This window comes from Dermacentor silvarum, chromosome 9 (assembly GCF_013339745.2).
Source record: "Dermacentor silvarum isolate Dsil-2018 chromosome 9, BIME_Dsil_1.4, whole genome shotgun sequence".
NCBI lineage: Eukaryota > Metazoa > Arthropoda > Arachnida > Ixodida > Ixodidae > Dermacentor > Dermacentor silvarum.
This window is the reverse complement of record NC_051162.1, coordinates 101,461,787-101,484,265: the sequence shown is the minus strand read 5'-3', so window position 1 is coordinate 101,484,265 and position 22,479 is coordinate 101,461,787.

Genomic DNA, 22,479 nt, shown 5'->3' with positions numbered 1-22,479 from the left:
GTTACACGACGCATCGAAAGACGACTGCCTATCACCCGCAGACAAATGGCCTGACCGAAAGGCTCAACAAAACCATGACTGACATGCTCTTTATTATGTAGACGTTCAGCACAAAACGTGGGATGAAGTACTTCCCTACGTAACGTTTGCGTACAACACCGCGACGCAAGAGACCACCCGCTTCACGCCGTTCTACCTTGTTTACGGTCGTGAAGTTCAGACCATGCTTGAAGCAATGCTTCCATGCGACACCTTTGATGGTCTTGACCAAGACGCCGAGCTCTTCGTGCAGCGCGCCGAGGAAGCACGACAACTGGCTCGCACGAACATCAAGAAACAGCAGTGCATCGACACACGCCACTACAACCTCCGCCATCGCCAAGTTGAGTACCAACCAGGAGATCGGGTTCTGGTCTGGACTCCTGTCCACTGCAAAGGCCTATCGGAGAAACTTCTCCGCCGGTACTTCGGACCTTATAAAGTGCTGCGGCGAGTGAGTGACGTCAACTACGAGGTTCTTCCTGACGGCAGCCAACCAACATGACGTCGAAAGACACTACCCGAGATTGTGCACGTTGTGCGGCTGAAACCATACCGCACTCCATAACCACCATAGTTTGTGGACCATGCCATTCCTTTTGTTTTATTTATTTTTGTCGTGGACAATGATTGCCTCAGTGACATTGCCCTGCGTTTTATGACTGCGCGTCAGCAAGCGGTCGTGTGTGCATGTGTCTTCCACGCGTGTACTTCTACGTTCGCCCTGTAGTGTGTGTGCTTCTTTTAGTATCGAGTCGATGCTCTTCCGAGGAGGGAGAATAATGCCACACCTTGCAACATGTGGGACATAATTAGAAAGCCGAAGACGCGCGCTAGTCCACGCGCCATGCGCCGGCACCTGCTTTGATGGGCGCCAGCGAAGAGGCAGACGAAGTTACTCCGATCTACGCGCGGGTGCCTGAGCTTTTGCGTTTGTTCAGCTGGCGGTCAGAGACTCGATGCTCAACACCGCAACGCTTCAGGTCGTCTGTTCTCCTAGAACGTGACAATATATCCAAACAACGCAAAACTCCTTTCTTACAAAATAATAAATGGGCTATTAGAAAATCACTTATTGGAGTTAAAAATAAAAGCCGTCATAGCGACAGATGCCTCGCAATCAGAAGAAAAATCTGGAATTGGAATTTTCTCTTCCGCTTTTGACTGGTCGTTCTCCTTAAGACTTCCAGACTACATACCAGTATTTCTAGCTGAGTTTCTGGCGGTTACATTGGCTCTACGAAAAGTGCACTCATCAATTTCGGAAGTTGTAATCGTAACAGATTCTTTGTCATTATGTTCAGCTCTCACTGCAAATAGTGGCTCACAAGTTTCGCGTATATTCCAAAGTCTTATTCCTTCTAACTTAAAACTAATTAGATTGGTATGGGTGCCTGGTCACAAAGGATTAGTTATCAATGAATTAGCTGACAGCTTAGCGAGAGCTGCCCTTAGTGGTCCAATCCTTCCGATTCTTCCTGTATCAGCTTACATAACCGCGGCTAGGTTCAGGAGACGGGCCGGCAGTCATGTAAGACTCCTGGAACCTGCCATTAACAAATCTAACTGATTATCGACACCTCCTATTTCCTTGGAACAGAAAATTCTGGCATAATAGAAAACTTGCAGTTCTCTTTACCAAATTCAGATGTCGCATTCCTACATTAAACTTTTATCTGCATCGATCTGGTCTGGCGCCCTCCTCCTTGTGCTCATACTGTGGTGAAGACGAAACAATAGAACACTTCTTCCTGTCATGCCGCCGTTTTTCCTCATTAAGAAAACATGCTTTAGAAGAAAAATTTAACAGTGCTGCGGTAAATATTACGATAACCAATACTCTATCTTTTGGTGCCTCTTCTCTCGGACATTGTCATAGGGATGTTGGTGCAGCTGTTGTGGGGTACATAATTGAATCAGGACGATTTCCTTGCTAAATTCTTAAATTTTATATGAAAATATTCCTTTCGTCATTCAAAAATTTTCACAAGTGATCCTTATTAGACTCCGATAATTGTTTTCCTTCAATCACCCGATTCTTGGCCAATCCCCCATAGTGGGTACGAGCCACTTTTGAAGGCAAGCAAGCAAGCATCGAAGTAAAAGTTGTTCTGTATTGAATCAGTACATTGTGCTTGACGCAGATAGAGAGGATGTGAATAAATACAGGACTTGGTATTTCTACAGAGGGGCTAAGCACGTCATGCCATACGAAGGATAAGATGACGAATGCGCTGAACTCCCGTAGTTGGCGACATCACCGAGCCTGCTCCAGTCCAGCGCCAACAAGGCGAAAGCTTCCGAGACGGACATCGTCGACCGAGGTGAACTAATAAATAATACGAAAATATCCAACTTCGAAAAGACGGACACGCTCATGAACGCAGGAAGACCTTAGAACAAAATTCACGCAGAAACTCCTCTGGAAGTTGTCTAAGTATGAGTTACCATTGTGGCACTGGCTCACCTTCACGCAGCGCGGTGTCATTATCACTGTTATGACACTTGAACGGGCCAATACAAATGAAAGCGCTGCTACACGAACGTGTGTGGACGGCGGCGCAAGGTGCACTGATGACGTTTCGGTCGTAAGCCGTTGTCGCTTTTTAGCGCCTTGTCCATCCGTGCCGAACTATTATGAACCGTCATCAAAGGACTCCGGCGACTACACGGACAGATCAAACATGCTTTGGCACGGTCGCGCGGTCCGTATCTTGAAAGCGATCTGCGAAGCGGACACAGAGTCCTGACTGCTGATAGCGCCGCGCGCTGTGCTCTTGCTGCTTCGTTCGCGTTGAAGCGACAGGCAGGACGAAGCTAAAGTAGCTCGCCGATGTGGCTTCTATCTTGAAGCGATCGTCTTACGGGTCGGATCGACGGACCGACGGGGAGTTTTCTCGTTGGGTAAGCGTAGAATTGCTTACGCAGTTATAAACAGCAGTTGTAAAGGCGCAATGAAGTACTTCGATTTACGCCATATAGCTGACATGCAAGGTGGTACTGCTATGAAAAGTCCTTGCTCGGTCACAAAAGGCCTTCACGGTCCTCCATGTTTTCGCGACGCATCCTCACGGAAGAAAAAATGCCTGCCGCGAACAATAACAAAAAATCAAAACAAAAACTGCAGCGATTGAAGCGCAAAGTGCATGCATTCTTTGGTATCATACATACAACATTCGTTTCCATTGAAAACAAGCACAAACAAACATCGAAACCACATCACTGATAATAAGGAACACCTGATAAGAATGCGAAAAATAGCGCTCCCCCCACATGTTTCCCAGTAAAGATTGCTGTTGCACAAGCTGCCGCGGGGACGACAGCTTGTGATGAGGGGGGGGGGGGGGGGGGTGACGTATATAACCTTTCATATATAAAAGAACCAGCCTAGCAACTTATTGCATTCTTGTTTCAGCCCTGCTATGGATAGCCATCGCATAATTAGGACTTCCGAGGAGCCACTTGATTACGAGGAGTGGCAAAGGAAAAAGAAACGGCAATACGACCAGCGGTGGTGTGCTGCCAAATTTGCCATTAATCCTATTTCTAACATGACTCTAAATTACCATTATTACCATTACTCTAAAGTAATAAAGCATTGCATACCCCACTCAGTAGTTGTAGTGGTTTTCAATAGCTTCGCGGGACATCCACTTGCGCAGGAATGGCGAGTCTTTTTTTTTTTGTATATGGTACCTGCCACATTAGGCGAAAATTCCTGGTGCCAAAGTGGGGTTTCGCTACTGCGCATCGTCTACGTGATGTTATAGATCTAGTTGAAACATATATCTAGTTGAAAATACTCTAAGAACTATCACCACAAACAACAAAAACAACACACTGATGACAGCGCTTGTGTTTGCTTCAGTCATTCTGATTTTGTTTTTGTACGCTAATTTGAACCCCAACAATACTCAACACACTACCTCTCGTGGTCGAAACACATTAGTATGGTACTAAAGCCCCTCGTTCCGCTATTACTGGCCAGCCATTTTGCAAAATGGGTGTCATGACTAGTGTCAACGTATTCCCCTAGGCAAGGCTTCCCTTTCGCGTTGAATGCGAAAATCATGAAAACAAGGTATGCACGTGCGAGTCCAAGTGCCACTTGCGTACAAGGCATGCGCTGTATGTAAAACATGCAAAGCTAATAAGTGATTTCGTTAGCTTCTGAGACGTTTCTCTCGGAGGGACAGAGCACCTTCCCTCTGGAACATTGAGCGTGAGTATAAATGCCGGAGGTAAACAGGCTCACAATAATGCAAATGACATTAAGGAGACACCCAGAGAGTTCTTTTTGTAAAGTTTCAACTGTATACTTCTTGCTGCGAAGGCACTGCGGATTGACAAGTTGTGGCGGAACTTTTCCAAAGCCATACGTTTCTTTGGTCCTTTAGAAAGATTTCTTGCTCATTCATGTTCTAACAGCATACGTAAGCTTCTCATTTTACGAGAGACATGGAGAGGGCGGCGCAATGAGACGAAGGTGTCGCAAAATGTAGAGGAGGAAATGGGTGCTGGCTGCGAAGTTGTTATCATGTGACGGCAGAAGGACAGACATGGCACACATCAGCAGCGGCGTCAGCCTCAGTTCTAAATGTAAGCTTCGTTTGCGTATAGCACATAATAAACTGGCTTATGTAGCAGGAAATGGACCCGTAAATTAGTGCCAATAAGCATAACTCTGTTCGGCGTATTAAAACAATTGCGTCATAAAACTTGCACTTCTAATCCTACCTTAAACAAATTTCTATAGTACATATAGCTCTTCATGAAAGAGCGCATAATGTTCAACGACTTCTTTGATACTCAACGCGACAGCGTTAAGGACCCCGTGTCGCAGAAAATACGGCGTCGGCAACCGGCGTCGGCATGCGATGCGGGTGGCGGAGCAAATCATCCACAACCACCCCGACCGCGCCGGCCCTCCATGTGGTGAAACGTTTTGGTGAACAAAAATAGAATTTCGCACAGCGAAATCCGCCAGGAAAATGGTAAAGTAAGACTTTACAATTCGGCGTTGGATTCGCCGTCGGATTGTTTACCAATCGGTGTCGGATTGCAATTTGAATGAACGAGAAAACCCATTTCTGCTACGAGGAAACTCACAAACAAACCCCTGTTCGAGCATTTCTACCAGACCTACAGCCGCGCGTTGTGATGCGAACGGGTCCCCATAACGCTATCGTATTCTACTCTTAAAGGCGGAGCTTAAACGTCCTCCAATTCTTTCTTTAGATTTCATGTATGAGATGCGCAAGTTCGTGTGCCACATGCTGTCACACCAGCTGCCTCCCGGATATGTCGCACTCTTGTCTTTCATGTGTGCTCAACGAAGTTTACTAAAAATGGGTCCTAAAAGCATACTTAGTCCTGCTGTGACAAAAAAAGGAACTTGGCATGGAAGCGGTTCCTCGTCATTAAGCTACTAAGGCTGAAGCTAAGCAGCTAAGAAGTGGCTTTCATCCGAGTGGGAGCTGAAACAGCTGAGAGACTTTCTCTGTTATACGCTTCTGTTTGTCAAGGTTCCCATATTTATTTATAATCTTTGGAATATTGTTCGCTTGTTGCGTACTACTGTAACGTAAATCGTATTCAAACTGCTTTAGTGGAAGCGCTCTTGGCCAGTAAGAAAAGGAAAAAGTCAACCAAGTTTCGACGCTAAAGTAGACAAGGTCGACGTGCGTGATTGTTCAAATGATTCGCAGCTTAAATGTTTATTGTATGCTAATATTGTGTGTTTTGTTCATGTTTATTTTTCATTTATTTTGTACCTTAATCATATTGTATTTCACGCCCAATTACGATGATGACCATCGGGTCTCCTTGGTTATCCTTCAGCGTAGATGGCGCTCGTATTTTTGAGAAGTCTCGGCCGCCACGTATCTGTGTTGGCTGACTATTTCACAATCATCATCATCAACCTATATTTTATGTCCACTGCAGGACGAATGCCTCTCCCTGCGATCTCCAATTACCCCTGTCTTGCGCTAGCGTATTCCAACTTGCGCCTGCAAATTTCCTAACTTCATCATCCATCTGGTTTTCTGCCGACCTCGACTGCGCTTCCCTTCTCTTGGTATCCATTCTGTAACCCTAATGGTCCACCGGTTATCCATCCGCATTACATGGCCTGCCCAGCTCCATTTCTTCCGCTTAATGTCAACTAGACTATCGGCTATCCCCGTTTGTTCTCTGATCCACACCGCTCTCTTCCTGTCTCTTAACGTTAGTCCTAAGATTTTTCGTTCCATCGCTCTTTGTGCGGTCCTTAACTTGTTCTCGAGCTTCTTTGTTGACCTCCAAGTTTCTGCCCCATATGTTAGCACCGGTAGAATGCAATGATTGTACACTTTTCTTTTCAACGACAGTGGTAAGCTCCCAGTCAGGATTTGGTAATGCCTGCCGTATGCACTCCAACCCAATTTTATTCTTCTGTAAATTTCTTTCTCGTGATCAGGGTCCCCTGTGAGTAATTGACCTAGATAAACGTACTCCTTTAGAGACTCTAGAGGCTGACTGGCGATCCTGAATTTTTGTTCCCTTGCCAGGCTATTGAACATTATCTTTGTCTTCTGCATATTCATCTTCAACCCAATTCTTACACTTTCTCGATTAAGGTCCTCAATCATTTGTTGTAATTCGTCTCCATCGTTGCTGAATAGGACAATGTCATCTGAAAACCGAAGGTTGCTGAGGTATTCGCCGTTGATCCTCACTCCTAAGCCTTCCCAGCCTTCCTTCTCCTACAATAGAGCCCCCCAAACGCTGCTCGACGTCCTGCGGCTCCTAGCGGGCATGATATACGAATCACGCATTTGGGTGTCATGAATCTCGAGAGCGTCCGCTGTCCAGAGCGTCCGCGCGTCGACACTCTACTTGGCTCGTCAAGCACGAGCCACCTGAAACTAGAGACAACATCGACAGGTATCTCTTGACTCGGCGTCATGTTGCCGCTAGGAATCCAACAAGCGTAATTTATATTAAAGTGAAGCTTTATATGTCTAGGCGAAATTGTATATGGCTAGGTGAAATCGCCAGTGTACAGAAAACTATCATCATCAGCAGCTGGCTCGTTGGCGCCCCTTGGTTTGCGCTCGTGCTCATGCGCGACACGCGCTCACGCCACTGCTCCCACCTTCGTCGTCGTCGTCTTCTTCCACAGCTGACTGCCGCGTTTATGGCAGTCAGCTGTGGAAGGCCACGTTTATGGGCCTATATATGAGCCATTCATTGTTTTACGTAAAGGACAGATTTAATTTTAAAGCAATTTAATTTCGAAGAATCGCATGCTCGCAATGCCAGGCTAATGCTGCTAACCACGCCGCCGAGTTAACTCAAGACACAGAACGCAAGCGACAACGGCGGACTGCGGGCATACCATCCATGACGCCGTTCTCTCCATCGCGGCCGAAAGTGCGTGTAGCCTCATACTTGTGAAATACTTTAATGAACCTTAGGCATGAACCCCGCGACAAACACCGGTGCCGCACGGTTCAGCTTTGTTGGTTAACCATCTTCACGGAGTGGAAGGACCGACAAATTTTTTTTGAATTTATATTTTGTATGAGCGGGCCAGGTAGCAGTCGGCGAATTCGGACACGCCGAGCCAGCGACACAGAATAGCCGAAAGATTTGCCCGCTGTATTGTTCAGTGCGTTGAACGTAGCCCGCAGATACGCGGCGATCAGCTGTGCAGCTGATATGTCTCTGTCTTTTTATGTGTATATGGATATGTCTGACAAGTCCCACTAGGGAGTTGCTACAGTCATTTTTTTTTGGTGGAGGTATAAACTCGCCACGCTCTCTACACTGCACCCGAACTATATGTCAGGATTCTGCCGGTCATCCAAGCATGCGCGCGATGCACTCTGGCCAAGCGTCACCGGTCATGCTGACGGCTCCTGATGCTAAACTTAACAAGCGTCCACTCTTCCCCGGAGTAGGGGAACTGTGACACGTATTTTTTTCCCTTAACACCTCTGATCTACCGCACAGCGCCAGGGCTTCACCAAGGCCGGCCACTGATTAGAGATGAGCAAAAAACGGCGCGCTGCTTTTGTGATTTTAACTGAGATTCATAGCGCTAAAAATACACAGGGACGAGGAAGAACACGGATCGAGCGCTATCATTCAGATCGAATTTGTTGAAAGATAGCGCTCGTTCCGTGTTCTTCCTCGTCCTTGTGTCGTTTTAGCGCTATGAATCTCAGTTAAAATCACAATGACCTACCAACACGCCCAAACTTCTTCCCTTCTAAAGCGCTGCTTTTGCCCAGTTCGTGCTCAAGGATGAGAGAGCGCATGCGCACACACATGCGCTTCTCCGTCCCCGCTAGCTTCCCCCAGGAACTTTAGTGTGCCTAAGCTGCCTCGATGCGCGCGCACTCTCTCCAGCCGTGCAGCGCGTGCGTAGTGAGGCACCCTATTGAAAATGATGATGATGATCTGTTGGCCGCCCCTTTGAATAGGGGTGGTGGCAAATAGTCACTTAGCCTCCCTAAGTTAATCGGGTATGCTATACATGCTTTTCATTTGAGAATTAGTGTGTAAACGTACTCTCAATCTTTTTTGTCTCTTCCTCAAAGCTTCTCTATCTACCTTGCACCGCTGCCTATGTTTGCAATAGATCCAGTCGTATCAATCTATTCCTTACTTTTTACGGCGAAGCTGTTGTAGGCTAGGCTAGGCAAAGGACAAAAACTATTCCAAAATTATTCGGTATTCGATTCTTCGATTCGCTTCTGGCATTATTCGATTCCTATTCGATTCGGTTTCGAAAGTTACTAGTCCCACACCCATAATATTTTATTGCACAATGAAGTTCTTCAGAGCGACTTTTCAAGAAAAAATTCGAAAATAACGTTGAGGTGATAATAGATGGAGAAAGCTTTTTAGTATTCGCAGTTTTACACATGGTTTCTTGTTGTATGAAGGATGAAGTAGAATATTAATTTTTAATGTAATTAAAATAACAAAACCTATTTTAGTAAACTAGGTAAAGCATAAATAGTCCCAAACTACTGCAGTGACAACCACCATAGAGCTCAAAGAAAACTTCTACAGCGTAAGCTGTTATGGGCTAATAGCCGTTTACCAATAGCCGTTTCTGTTCGAGATGGTGTCCGCCGCCTCCGAGGCTGGTGACCGTAACCGCTATCGCCCCAATATGCGAAAAAAAGCACCCGGCCCCGCCGGGATCGAACCCAGGCCCGCTGCGCGGGATCGGATACTTTATCACTGAGCCTTTGCTCTCAGGCAGCGCAAAATGCCCTACAAACCAAGGAGGCTTTAAAAATCCACCTTGCTATAAACGCGCCCTAGGCAGGCGAGCAGGCGCAGACGACGAGATGCGATTGAGACGAGGCGCGCAATCAATGCGATCCCGAGCCTCCGCCAGTATGGTGGTGCCATCTAGTTAAAGCACCGGCAAACGCAGCGTGCTCGACATGTAAGTTGCACATAGCAGTTGCATGCTGCACGTAACTGGACCTGGTTAACTCAAGTAGGCTAGGCGACTATTTGTCACCAGCCCGTTTTGGAGATTCCAATAATCAATCATCATCATCAACAACAATGTGCCGTGCCACGGGTCAAGGGATGTGAGATGTGCGCCACGTATTTTGGATACCTCTTCGGTACACGTTATGGCGTCGCCTCGCAAGGTACGAACCACCGCTGAAGAAGCGAATCGTAGAGCTACGTGCGCGGCTACAACCAGGCATCATCGGGCTCAGCAGACTGCTGTGCAGAGAGCATTACAAGCCACAGCTCGCTGTCGACACCGGGCGGACAGTTCAGATCGTTCTCGTCAAAACGAGGCGAAGAGACTTTGCTGCGAAGAGCATGTTGTGCGTGGTGCCGAAATGGGTGCTGCTCTTGAGCCATTCCACCAGCTTACGCTGTGAATGTGCAGCCTGTGTCGGGCAGGCCTGTGACTTTTTTTGAGAAAGCTAAGGGGCGACTGTCCAATAAGAAATTTTTCTAGAACACGGAGAAGGTTGCAGCATCTCCAGCACGATGTTACGCGACACTTCGCTCTGGATAGGCGGGTTCTTTTCTTAAATGTTCCGTCGCCGCCACACAGGTATGGCTGTGGCTCTCAAAGCTTTAAGAAGTCAGCCCACTTGCATGTGCCTCTTAGACGACTGAGCATTTCTTCATATAGCTTTCATGCTCCGCGCGTGTTACGTAACTAGCTTAGTTCACAACTACAGAGAATAACCGCTATAACAGTCATTGATGCAGAAACACATATCGTTATAAGTAGTATTTTCTGTAAATTAAAGAGCCCTAAGAGTAGGCATTGTAAGGCGAGAAGTGCACTCCAGTTGCATGTGAGCTCGTGAAACGGAAATCCAATGATTCCACGCTCAATTATTCTAACATGACAGTATTGCATTTTGAGCAAAAGTGGAATAAAGTGCTGGACATCTTAAATATGAAAGTTACAAGAAACAATTTACCTGCCAGAAGTCCTTGCTTAAATTTCTTCATGAAGGACATGAGGTCTGTTTCACTATTTTGTTTCTAAGGAAGCAAAGCGCACGTCTTGAACAGCGAGGATATTCATAAAGTTATTCTGTCACAGTGTGTTCTTCTTCTTTGCCCTCTTCAGCATTTTACGATAAGTGGAGATCACTGCCCCTCCACTTTGAATAAAATAAACTGGTCATGTCCTGCAGTTGCACCCGGGAAACTTTTGAGTAAAGTAAAATAAATAAATAAATTTTGTTACGAGGGCATACTGTATGCAACTCTTGCATGTGGAACGCGGTTCTTAAAACTTGCTCTGGTTTGTTTCGTTTTTGCAAGCTTCACCTGTCGCAATTTTTTTTTTGTATCAACATGCCATAGATAAAGAACACCCCGGCCTCGCTTGTCTCATGAGACCGTAAGTCTCCTGAACAGCCAAAGTTGGACAGCTGAAACCAAAACACAAGTGTTGTGCTTTTGTAGCTCGACATTTTTATTTTAATTTCACTTAAGTTTGTTATCTTAGTCTACCCCAATTCGGATTTTTCAAACGTGCATACAAATGCTGTGTTTTGCAACTCTTGACATTTTGTTAAGGTTATTTATGGTAACTACGCTAGTCTCCTGAAGAATCCATGTTAGATGGCTCAAACCAGCATACAAGTGTTGTCCTTTGTAATTTTTCGCGACATTTTATGTAATTTTTTGTATAGTGCCACTTAACATGGTTTTTCTTTATGATTTGTTTTTTAGATATATCTCATTTCATGATAAACAGCCCAGTTCTATCGAAAAGTGTTCAATGATGGCATGCAAATTCAGGTTTGTTTTATGATTCAAAAATAGGTGCCATCAGTGCCATTGTCGCAGTGGTTCTGTTCAAGAAAAATTGTATTTTGCGTAACATCGTAACAATGCTTTATTTTGCTATTATTAAGAAGTATAAGAGAAACTTGGGCGAGTTGGTGGGAATTCATGTTTAGGAAAATAACTGCGCAAATAACAGTGCCCTTCCTATCTTGCCTGTTATTTTCCTAAACATAAGAGGTATAAGTTAGCTTGCAATTGAAGTGCAACAAAAGCTCTACGGTAATGACAATAATGTGCTTTTTGTGTGTGCATGAAATAACATACTTTATGGATTGTTTCAATGTAACTTTTTTGTTGAACTGAACAAAATTGAAGTGCACCTCACATGAGGAATATATATATTTTTTTTTCAAATCTTCCAGCATGTCATTAATATTCAAGGCTTTTCATACAAAAATGTGAAGTAGTCAAAATGAATAAGTCGCTTGGGGTGGAATGAACTCCTCAAGATCCTTGTAATCAGGGAAGAAAACCCAACTAGATCATGCAACAAGCTATGTAGCACAATACACTGCTACCTTGGTATCACTAATTTCAATTGCCCTGCTGTTTCAGAGGTGGTTAATGTTTATTAGAACTGGCACACACCATTCAAACAAACCATAAGCGAACTATACAGAGTGATCATTTTTTAGTGTTATGGAATTTTTAAAAATCGTCTGTGGCAGATAGCATGTTTCTTATTCTTGAGATGGAATATTGAAAGAGGTGGACATTACTAGTACAAGAAATTGAAACACATATTCAACTAATTTTCACGAATTTGCTAATTCACTCATATAGTTACTTTTCAGAAGATATTAAAATTTACAATTGTGGCCGGTGAGTTTGCAAGACGTATCCACTTGAAATGAATTTCCAGGATGACACAAATTCTAGATATTTCAAAAATATGAGGCAAAATACATGGGCATTCCAGTCACCTTTGTGTATCAATGCATAAAATAGCGTTTTGTTGGAAAAGTAAGTGGATCAGCAGTACATTTTGTGGCCAGTTTGGTAGAGCATGTCGTGAAACTGGTTCCATTCTGGAAATTCATTACAAGTGCACACACCTTGTAACCTCACCGGCTATATTTCGTAAATTGCTAGAGGTTCCGTAAAGTAATAGATTACGAAGGTAAATAGTGAATGTTTGTTAATTGGTCGAATATGTGCTTTAATTTCTCGTGCAAGTAATGTCTGCCTCTGAATAATCCATGTCAATTACTTGCAATATGTTATCTGCAACAGCCGATCTTTGAAAAATTCCGTAATGTTTAAGAACAACCACCCAGTATATCAGTGTCTGCCCTGGGCTCAGGCGAATAGTACTGTGGTGACTGTCACTGGCTACCTAATAAAGAAAGGAAGTACCTTCTTTGAGTGTTCTTGTATCCTCTCATGCCAACCTGCTTCTACATTTATTTATTTATTCATGTATTTACTAAGTTACTTTTGCTTTTTATTTCTACTGTGAAATTTGTTTAACTTTAGGACCACACAGACTTTACATCTGTTAGTATTCAACATTCTTATTGTGTCAAGCTGCAGGCATTTTGTATTTTGTAATACTATTTATAAGTTTTGGATGTTCCCAAGCGACAAATGGTTGTATATTTACACAAATGTTTAGTGACAAATAATCACTTCGCCCAGAAAAATAGTTCTTGTCCGCTTCAATTTTCCACTGTTGATTTCGTGCAGGAGCATTGACTATGCTGTGTTAAACTAATTGACAAACTGGCATAACGGCTCTGCTAGCAGCTCTACAATATGGTTTATTACAGGCTATCACAGAGCATGCTTTTGCACTGTCTCTATGTCTGTTTCTCTCTACGTTTCTTCCTCTGTGTGTCTGTTTTTTTCTGCACATTCTGTCATAATTTGAGCGCTGGGTGACCCAACCCTGCAATACAGGAGCACCTGCATTTAAATTTGCCCCTGTCCTCTCATATGCAAAGGCTATATCAACGTGACATTAAAGGTGACACAACACAGCTCATCAGTAGTAAGAAAAGTGCCGTTTTCAGCACTGCTCAATATATATTAGGGGAATAATTGAACGGGCTCTTTGAATGGTAACATTCAACACAGTTCTAACAATATTTCAATGGACTTTCAATATTTAAATGCCACAAACTTCAACAATGTTTCAATGTGCTTTCAATGATGATGCTAAAGCCGTCTGCAATAATGCTTAAATGCGCCTTTATTATTTCCATTCAACATGCTTTCAACAATACACCAATTACTTCTCAATTTGAAATGCCTTAATAATGTTTTCACAAAATGTTGTGGCAATTATCAACACTTGTCAACAACTTCCTCTATGATGTTTCAACAATACCTCAATGTACTTTAAATGACATTTGATGCTTTGGACCAATGCAATTTCAGTGACTTTTCAGCATTTCTTCATAAGGGAAGAACCTGAACACTACACTAAGGTAAAAGATAACTAAAACTGGGAGCTATTACGTTTCATGCGAGAGGTTATGTAAAAAACATTTAGGAGTGAAAACGGCACTGTAGAAAAACAGTATCTTTGAAAAGCGACCGCATAATTATACAATTATTTACTGAAAGTGAGATGCGGAAGACGATATACAGGAGATTTTGTGTTTATTTGGTATGTTTCAATTTGTTGGAATTTTATTGGTGGAAGATATAATTTCATTTTCTCGTACATTGGAGGCTAATGTGACATATCCGGTTGGATTTTGTAAATCCACGAAATGAACTCTACACAGCAGTTAAATTTCCCCGTGAGTGGTAATTTGTCAGGGCGATTTGTGCCATGGTTTGTGACGGAGTTCCTGAAGTTCTTGGCCAACTCTGTACAACTTCCTTGCACGTAGTCGAGTCATAGATATCGTAGCTTCCCTCTTGCGCGCACAGAAGGTCGTAGATAAATGAGCAACATGATGGGACATTTTCTTTGTACGCGTCCTTCACCCAGAGTTCGCAGCCTGAAAAGCAAGCGCATACTTAATGCAAGATGTCAATCTGTTCTCGCGATTCATGGTGAAGGAAGACTATGAAAACGAAAACATACGGTTGTAACACTACTATTCTTTACCAGCCTTTCCTAGACGAAATGCAAATAGTAACAGAAATTACAGAGCGTGGAAACGAAACGGTCAACAGTGGGCCCACTAGGTTGATCTCCTAATGTTGATAAACATGCACACCGAAACCTTTTGCATAAAAAAGTACTGCCTTCCTGAGTAGCTGGTACATTCAACTAGATTTACCCGGTTTCGATTGCCGCCGCGGCGGTCTCATTCCGATGGGGGCGAAATGCCAAAGCGCTCATGTACTTTTGTAAAAATAGCACCTTCGTGAGCTTCACTATTTATAACATTCAACACGTCTTGTACGAAACATGTCTTATATAGAAAATTAGAATTTGACGTTTATAACCGCTTCTGACTGATAACTTGAATTACACAGACAAATTTGTAGAGGCCTTGATCGACGTCCAGATAGGAAGCCTTGTCGTTATCTCAGTGACACTCGTTCCTACCATTTTTAACAAACAGCCTCAGGACTTCACTTAACTTCCCACCCTCCATCATAGCGTATCGGTCCATGAAAATGCACCTTCTTTTTGGATCTTTAATTTCTCAACTACGAACCGTAGCTGCATATTGTCCTAAGGCACTTGCGCATCTTTCAAGCCTCTGCCCCGTCTTCAGATGATCCTTGTAGCACAAAAACTAAAAATAAAAATAACAGTGAGAGGAACGAAAGAAAGACGCGCGCTCGAGACGAGCACCTCTCGTTACTCTCACTGTTATCTCTCATTTTCAAGTTCTGGCGCTACAAACCTCATGTAAAGAAAACACCAACTCGCCCAAAAAGAAGTTATTCTGAAGTACATCCCCTGTTTTCGTATCACCGGAACCTTCTATCGTGTATTCAGTGAGCTAATTACCAAACAGCCTGTCCTGTAACTTTAGACAGTGTCGTGCTTTACGGAAGGTGTTTTTTTTATTTGGGGCGTGCATGGTTCAGAGTCTTTACTGTTTGAAGCTTGTAATCTTGTTGAAAGAAGTTAATTTGTTAATAATAAAATAATTGGTTAACCGGTATTTGTACATCATTTTGTGCAGTAACTTAGGGATGCTGGAAACGCAGACGACGCTTTTCTTGTGAGCGTATTAAAAGACCACGTTTCAAATATGGCCGAAATGTGGCAATAGAAACTTTCACAATTCATTTATGTAACCGTGTTATAGGCTGCTCTTCGCTGTAACGATGAGCCGCTGCTTTGTAGGACGTAGTTGTCTGCATTTTTTCTCTACCTAAAAAAAATAAAGCGGCAAAGCTTACACTAGGCCGCGCAAAGCTCGAGACGCAGCGAAGCTGGCCGATCGATTGCGTCATAACATGAGCGATACCTGGCATAACCAAGCGCAGCTCAGGCACTGCCAAGGGCGAACCTAGCTGCTACCATGTTCCACCTAGATACAACCAAGTTCCGACCTCGACATAGACAAGTTAAACCTAGCTACTACCAGGAGACGCAATCGGTCGGCCAGCTTCGTTGTGTCTCGAACTTTGCGCAGCCTAGTGCAAGCTTTGCCTCCCATTAAGTCAACAGAAGAGAAGTGAAATTGCACGCTGGGATCATTAGCGGCCACGTAGCCCACTGTGGAAGAAGACGCGACGACGACGAACGCGGGAGCAGTGGCACTAGCGCTTGCCGAGGACAAGTACTAGCGCTAACCGAGGGGCGCCAACAAGCCAGCTGCGGAAGAAGACGACGACGCTCGATGTAATGCTGATGATGATAGTTTCGCGAAACGCGCGTGGGGGCAGTGGCACGAGGCGTGCCGAGCACTAGAACGAGTGCTAACCACGAGACAGCTGCGGAAGAAGACGACGCTCGAGCCAATGCTATTGATGATAGTTAAATTGTGAAAAGCGCGCGGGAGCAGTGGCACGAGCGCGTGCCGAGCACGAGTACCAGCCCTAACCGAGGGGTGCTAACGAGCCAGCTGTGGAAGAAGACGACGACGCTCGAACCAATGCTGATGTTGATAATTTCGTGAAACGCACACTTTATACAGCTGGCTTAAACAGACATGTGTGCACAGCGCAAAAGACGAGGGCTGAAGGAAAAACACAACAGAGGCGCTGTTCTTCCTTCAGTCCTCGTGTTTTGCGCTGTGCACACATGTTGATATTGTATCACCAACTCGCCCAAGATTCCACCTTATGGCTTAAACAGCTTCGCTGGTAAAAGTCGCAGTTTCGCCCGAAAGACGAAGCATCAATTGCGATAGAAAAATAGTAGACAGCTATACGAAGTAAGGATAGTAGTTTTATTGGCCGTAGGAAGTTGTAAACATTCTCTGACTAACTAAATTAACAAGCATGGTGTCATGCGCGATCAGGTAAACAAGAACACGTCTCGCTCGATGACCGCGGAAACTCGCTGTGAAAGCGCTGGAGTGAGGGAGCGCGGCGGCAGCAGCGAGCGAATTGACCTTCGTGCTGTTTCTCGCTTCAACGAGAACTAAACGTCGAAAGCACAGCGCCTACAAAGTTAACGGCACACTTACAGGATACGGTGCCCGCGTGGCCTCGCCTTAAACAGCAGCCGCCTGAGTTGAACGCCCCCCCCCCTCCCCTGTGCGTCACGCGCGAGAAGGAGACGGAGCGATTCCACTCCTCTTTTCACCCGATTGAGCCGCGATCGTTGGCTGACCCTCTCTAGCTTCTATTCGCACATGCAGCGTACGGCAAGCGGCGACGAGGTTATCGTGTTTGGACTTTATACGGAATATCACGGCCATGGTGACAGCAGAAATGCGCTTGAAGTGTCCATATAAATGCTATAGGGACACTCCTTATAAAAGTTGTCGCAGTTTCACCTGAAAGGCGAAGCATCAATTGCGATAGCAAATTTGTAGAGAGCTATACGGAGTAAATGATATTAGCTTTATCAGCTGTATAAACTTGGACATGCAGCAGCACCGGCAACACGCAGAACTGTTGTCGACGCCGTCGGCGTTTTGCCCGTGTTCGCTCAATATGCGTGCGGCGTTGGTGACTGTTGCCGGAGCCTCTGACATAAATAGGCACTTGGTGCCGCAGCTAAACGTCGCCTCCCCTTCCTCTCCCTCCCGCCCCTCCCCCACGGCCTCTCGCGCGTCGGAATTAGGCGCGTTTGCTCTACATATATGGTGATTGTAAAGGAGGAAAGAGACGCCCACTTCTGCAGCCCTTAAGCGAGCACGGCGCAGAACGCGTTTGTTCTCCGCCGTGCGTTCACTCCCCGTGAAAGCACGCGCCCCTCGCGCCCTTTCACTCGCACATACAGCGTTCGGCGGCGCGCGGCGACGATTTCATCTCCAGTGACGTCATACGGAACCTCACGGCGACGGCGACACCGACGGCAGAAATCTGCTTTTGAGTGTCCATATAATTGCTATCGCAATAATGTTATTGCGATAGCAATTATATGGACACTCCAAAGCAGATTTCTGCCGTCGGCGTCGCCATCGCCGTGAGGTTCCGTATGAGGTCAATAGAGATGAAATCGTCGCCGCGCGCCGAACGCTGTATGTGGGAGTGAAAGGGGGCGAGGGACGCGCCCTTTCACGGGGAGTGAACGCACGGCGGAGAACAAACGCGCGTTCTGCGCCGTGCTCCCTTAAGGGCTGCAGAAGTAGGCGTCTCTTTCCTCCTCTACAATCACCATATATGTAGAACAAACGCGCCTTCTTCCGACGCGCGAAAGGCCGTTGGGGGGGGGGGAAGGGGAGGGAAGGGAGGCGACGTTGAGCTGCGGCACCAAGTGCCTATTTATATCAGAGGCTCCGGCAACAGTCACCAACGCCGCACGCATTTTGTGCGAACGCGGGCAAAACGCCGACGGCGTCGACAATAGTTCTGCGTGTTGCCGGTGCTGCTGCATGTCCAAGTTTATACAGCTGATAAAGCTACTATCATTATTCCGTATAGCCCTCTACAAATTTGCTATCGCAATTGATGCTTCACCTTTAAGGTGAAACGCGACTTTTTACTTATAACTGCAATTTATAGTATTGTGTTAAAAATTCTAGCTTTGAACAGTAACGGATTTCCAGTGCGTCTTTTTTAAAGCGAATCTGTCTTTGTGAACCGGCCCTCCTCTGTCTTGCCGAATAGCTGATACTTAAAAATGGAATTGAATTACGAGTCCGGTATGGGATCAAACCTCGGTTCCCCCGGGCACAGCAGCCCAATGCTCTAACGAGAAGGCCACAGTCGCACGTATGTTTTCACCGTGCCAACGCCGACAAGCTCTTTGATGTTATCGCGGCGCGTGTCAAATTGCGTAGCACGCGTGCGCAAGAGCGCATGCGCTTGCTCCCGAGAAGATGCAAAGGACAGCTTGTAACGGGCACGATGTGGTTTAGGCGAAGGCCTTCAGTATGACCTTGCACTTACGTTGCAATAACGCACAAGCTAACGCATGTTTCAGCCTCCTTAATGCGTTTATAACCAAGCTTCGCTGTCTGCAGATTCCAACAAAATGCTTTAGATCTACCGCAATTTTCTTTTAGGTGATGCAATGCAACACAGAGGCCCGCATCCGCAACACTGTTTTTACGCTAAAACTGTTCGTAAGAGCAGACGAATGGCAGTCGTGATGTTGGACATATCATTAGCGAAGGCTGCTGGCCAATGAATATATAAACTACTCTTATAAGCTAAATCCTTTGCTGATTCGGGCTTAGGCATCTTGAGCCCGAACCCGCAAAGGATTTCGTTTATAAGTGCAGCTTATAACTGCAAGTGGGTGTGCTTTGGCGTGCCGAAATTCACAGAACCATTCGTTAGTAAAATATGTTGGTCATTGTCTAGCCACGTTCTACGAATACACGTTCGCTTTCAGGACTGGCCGGCATATTTTCTTACGAAGCTGTCTAAGGGTACGAGCTGTTTAGTGAATACGGGCCTGGGGACCGTATTTCCTGGCCACTTTTTATAACAACACTCAGATGGAGGCGATAGAGGTTTATTACATACAGGGAAGTGGTGATGCCTCTACATTCAGCATGCGATCTTCATCCCTTTTCAAGAACGAACGGCCTTTTCTAGGTAACTATCATCGCGCGTCATTCGATTAGTACGCGCAGGTTATCGCTGAGCATTTGTTCTTTGTTTGAGCTATTCTGTTGTAGCATGCTAGTTGTGATCATGAGACTTAGATGTGCTTAAAAGCAATTTCTTGTTCTGAATAATATCAGCTGGAAGTTTTCGCCCGTGCTGTCCCTGTGTTATTTGTATTCGTCTAGTTGACGCTGTAAAGCTCTTGGAATATGGTCCACCAACAAGCTCAAATTAAGATTCTGCTTAATACGGAAGGCAGATGGATTTCATTCGTCGCCCAGCACCAACAAATCTCACCATGTCACGCATTGTTTTGAATGCGGACATCTGGCTATGAAATGCAGCTATCAACAGTACACCTGCTGACGAAACAGAAAAAATACATTCTCGTGTCAGTCTAGTCGAAGACGACTAGACTCACACGAGAATGCATTAGTGTACTAAGGAACCTAGGTAAGAGCAACAATTCCGCATTCAGATATATTGATTTGATAAATGTTTATTTTCGAGGATATATTATTGTTTCTTGTAGACGGGCGCATTGATTAGGGGATTTGAAGCTAAAGATTTCGACAGAATTACCTGTCTGGTTGGGAAAATTGATTAAGACTTAGAGATTGACTCAAACCAAATAAGGAAATCTACCAGCCCGACGTTTCGGAACCAATTCGGCTCCTTCTTCAGGGGGTATTCTTCGGAGGTGGCGGTGTGCCGCTTTTAAAAGGTCCGCCGTAACAAAGGACAGGAAGGGGGAGAGAGCGTAAGGTGCGGAGACACTTGGCAGGGCACCTGTTCTAGACAGACAAAATAGGTGGTGGGGTGGGGTGGGGGGAGGGGGGGCTTCGGCGTCGCTGGTCGGCCGGGTTGACCGATGCTGGGCGCCCTTTAGTCGCGGGAATGCGTTGACGAGGGATAGGGGGGGGGGGGGGGGGGGGGGACGAGTTGTTTTGGTGTTGCTGACCTAGAGCGGGGGGTCCTTTCTTCCCTTTGTCGCGTCTGCAAGGCCATGAACATACAAAGAAGGAAGAATGCCCTTTACGCGGTTTATATTACCAGCCGTGTTCTGAATGTGCCAAGACTCGAGTAGTAGCCTTTTTCGCCAGTTTGTCTCTGTTTGAAAGATTTGGGTTTCTTGGAAAGAAATCTTGTGGTCGGCGTCTTCGGAATGTTCGGCGACGGCGCTGCGTATTCGGTTGAATGTTCTGACGTCGTTTTCATGTTGTCTGATTCTTTTAGATTTTTGGTTTCCCCGATGTACTACGCCGGACAGTCGGCACAGCTGATTTTATAGACGACGCCTTGAGCTTTTTCTTTTGGTGGACGGTCTTTTGGTTTAGGAATGAGGATATTCAAAGTGTTCATCGGTTTATGCGCGACTTTGAGGCCTTCTTTTTTCAATATTCGGCTGAGAGCTTCGCTGGTACCTTTGACGTATGGGATGGACACCCGTTTCTGTGGTCGAGGGGGAGTCAACGGTTGTAGGTCTCGTAGTTTGTTTTTTCTTTTTTGTTGTCGGGTTCTTTTTCGAATGAATTCCGTTGTATAGCCGTTCCGTTTCAGTTCGTTGAGAACCGTTCTCCTTTCTTTCTTTTGATCTGATTCCAATGTGCAATGAGTTTCGACTCTTTTCAATAAAGAAGTGACGACCGATGCCTTGTGGTTTGCCGGATGGTTGGATGAGAAGTGTAGGTAGTGGCCTGTGTGGGTTGGTTTTCGGTAGACTGAGAATTTTAGATTGCCGTTGGTTCGTGTAACTTGTACATCTAGGAATGGTAGCGATCCGTTTTTTTCGCGCTCCAACGTGGACTGTATATCCGGGTCTATGGAATTTAAATGGCTCTGCAGGTTTTCGACGTGCGACTCCTTCACGATACAGAAGGAATCATCCATGTACCTGAGGAAAACTTTTGGCTTCGGGGAAAAAGTACTCAGAGCTCTGTCTTCGATATTTTCCATAGTTAGGTTAGCCATGGTGACGGAAATTGAGGCCCCCATGGGAGTTCCTTTCACCTGCTTGTGGAAGCTGCCTCGGAAGGTGAAGTAGGCATTTGATAGGCATAGCTCGAGAAGGTGGCAGATCTCGTCTACACTCAAGGGGGTTCTCTCGTCGAGTGTGTCGTTGCGTTCCAGGGCATCCCTTGTTGCGGATATAGCTAACTGAATGGGTACTCTGGTAAACAAAGAGATCACATCAAAATAAACCAGGCATTCATCATCTTCGAGGCGTACATTTGATATGAGATTCATGAAGTTTTCGGGGTTGCGCACGTGGGATGTTGTCCTTCCGGTGAGTGGTTATATAATCTGATGCAAGTATGTGGATAGTGATCGAAGTGGGGAGCATGAAAAGTCTACGATTGGCCTAAACTCCATAAACCCGGAATCCCCTTACGGCCAATCGTAGACTTTTCATGCTCCCCACTTCGATCACTATACACATACTTGCACCAGATTATATCACCACTCACCGGAAGGACAGCATCCCACGTGCGCAACCCCAAAAACTTCATCAGGCTCATATAAAATGTACGCCTTGAAGATAATGAATGCCTGGTCTCTTTTGATGTGATCTCTTTGTTCACCAGAGTACCCATTCAGTTAGCTATATCCGCAACAAGGGATGCCCTGGAACGCGACGACACACTCGACGAGAGAACCCCCTTGAGTGTAGACGAGATCTGCCGCCTTCTCGAGCTATGCCTATCAAATACCTACTTCACCTTCAGAGGCAGCTACTACAAGCAGGTGAAAGGAACTCCCATGGGGGCCTCAATTTCCGTCACCATGGCTAACCTAACTATGGAAAATATCGAAGACAGAGCTCTGAGTACTTTTTCCCCGAAGCCAAAAGTTTTCCTCGGGTACATGGATGATTGCTTCTGTATCGTGAAGGAGTCGCACGTCGAAAACCTGCAGAGCCATTTAAATTCCATAGACCCGGATATACAGTTCACGTTGGAGCGCGAACAAAACAGATCGCTACCATTCCTAGATGTACAAGTT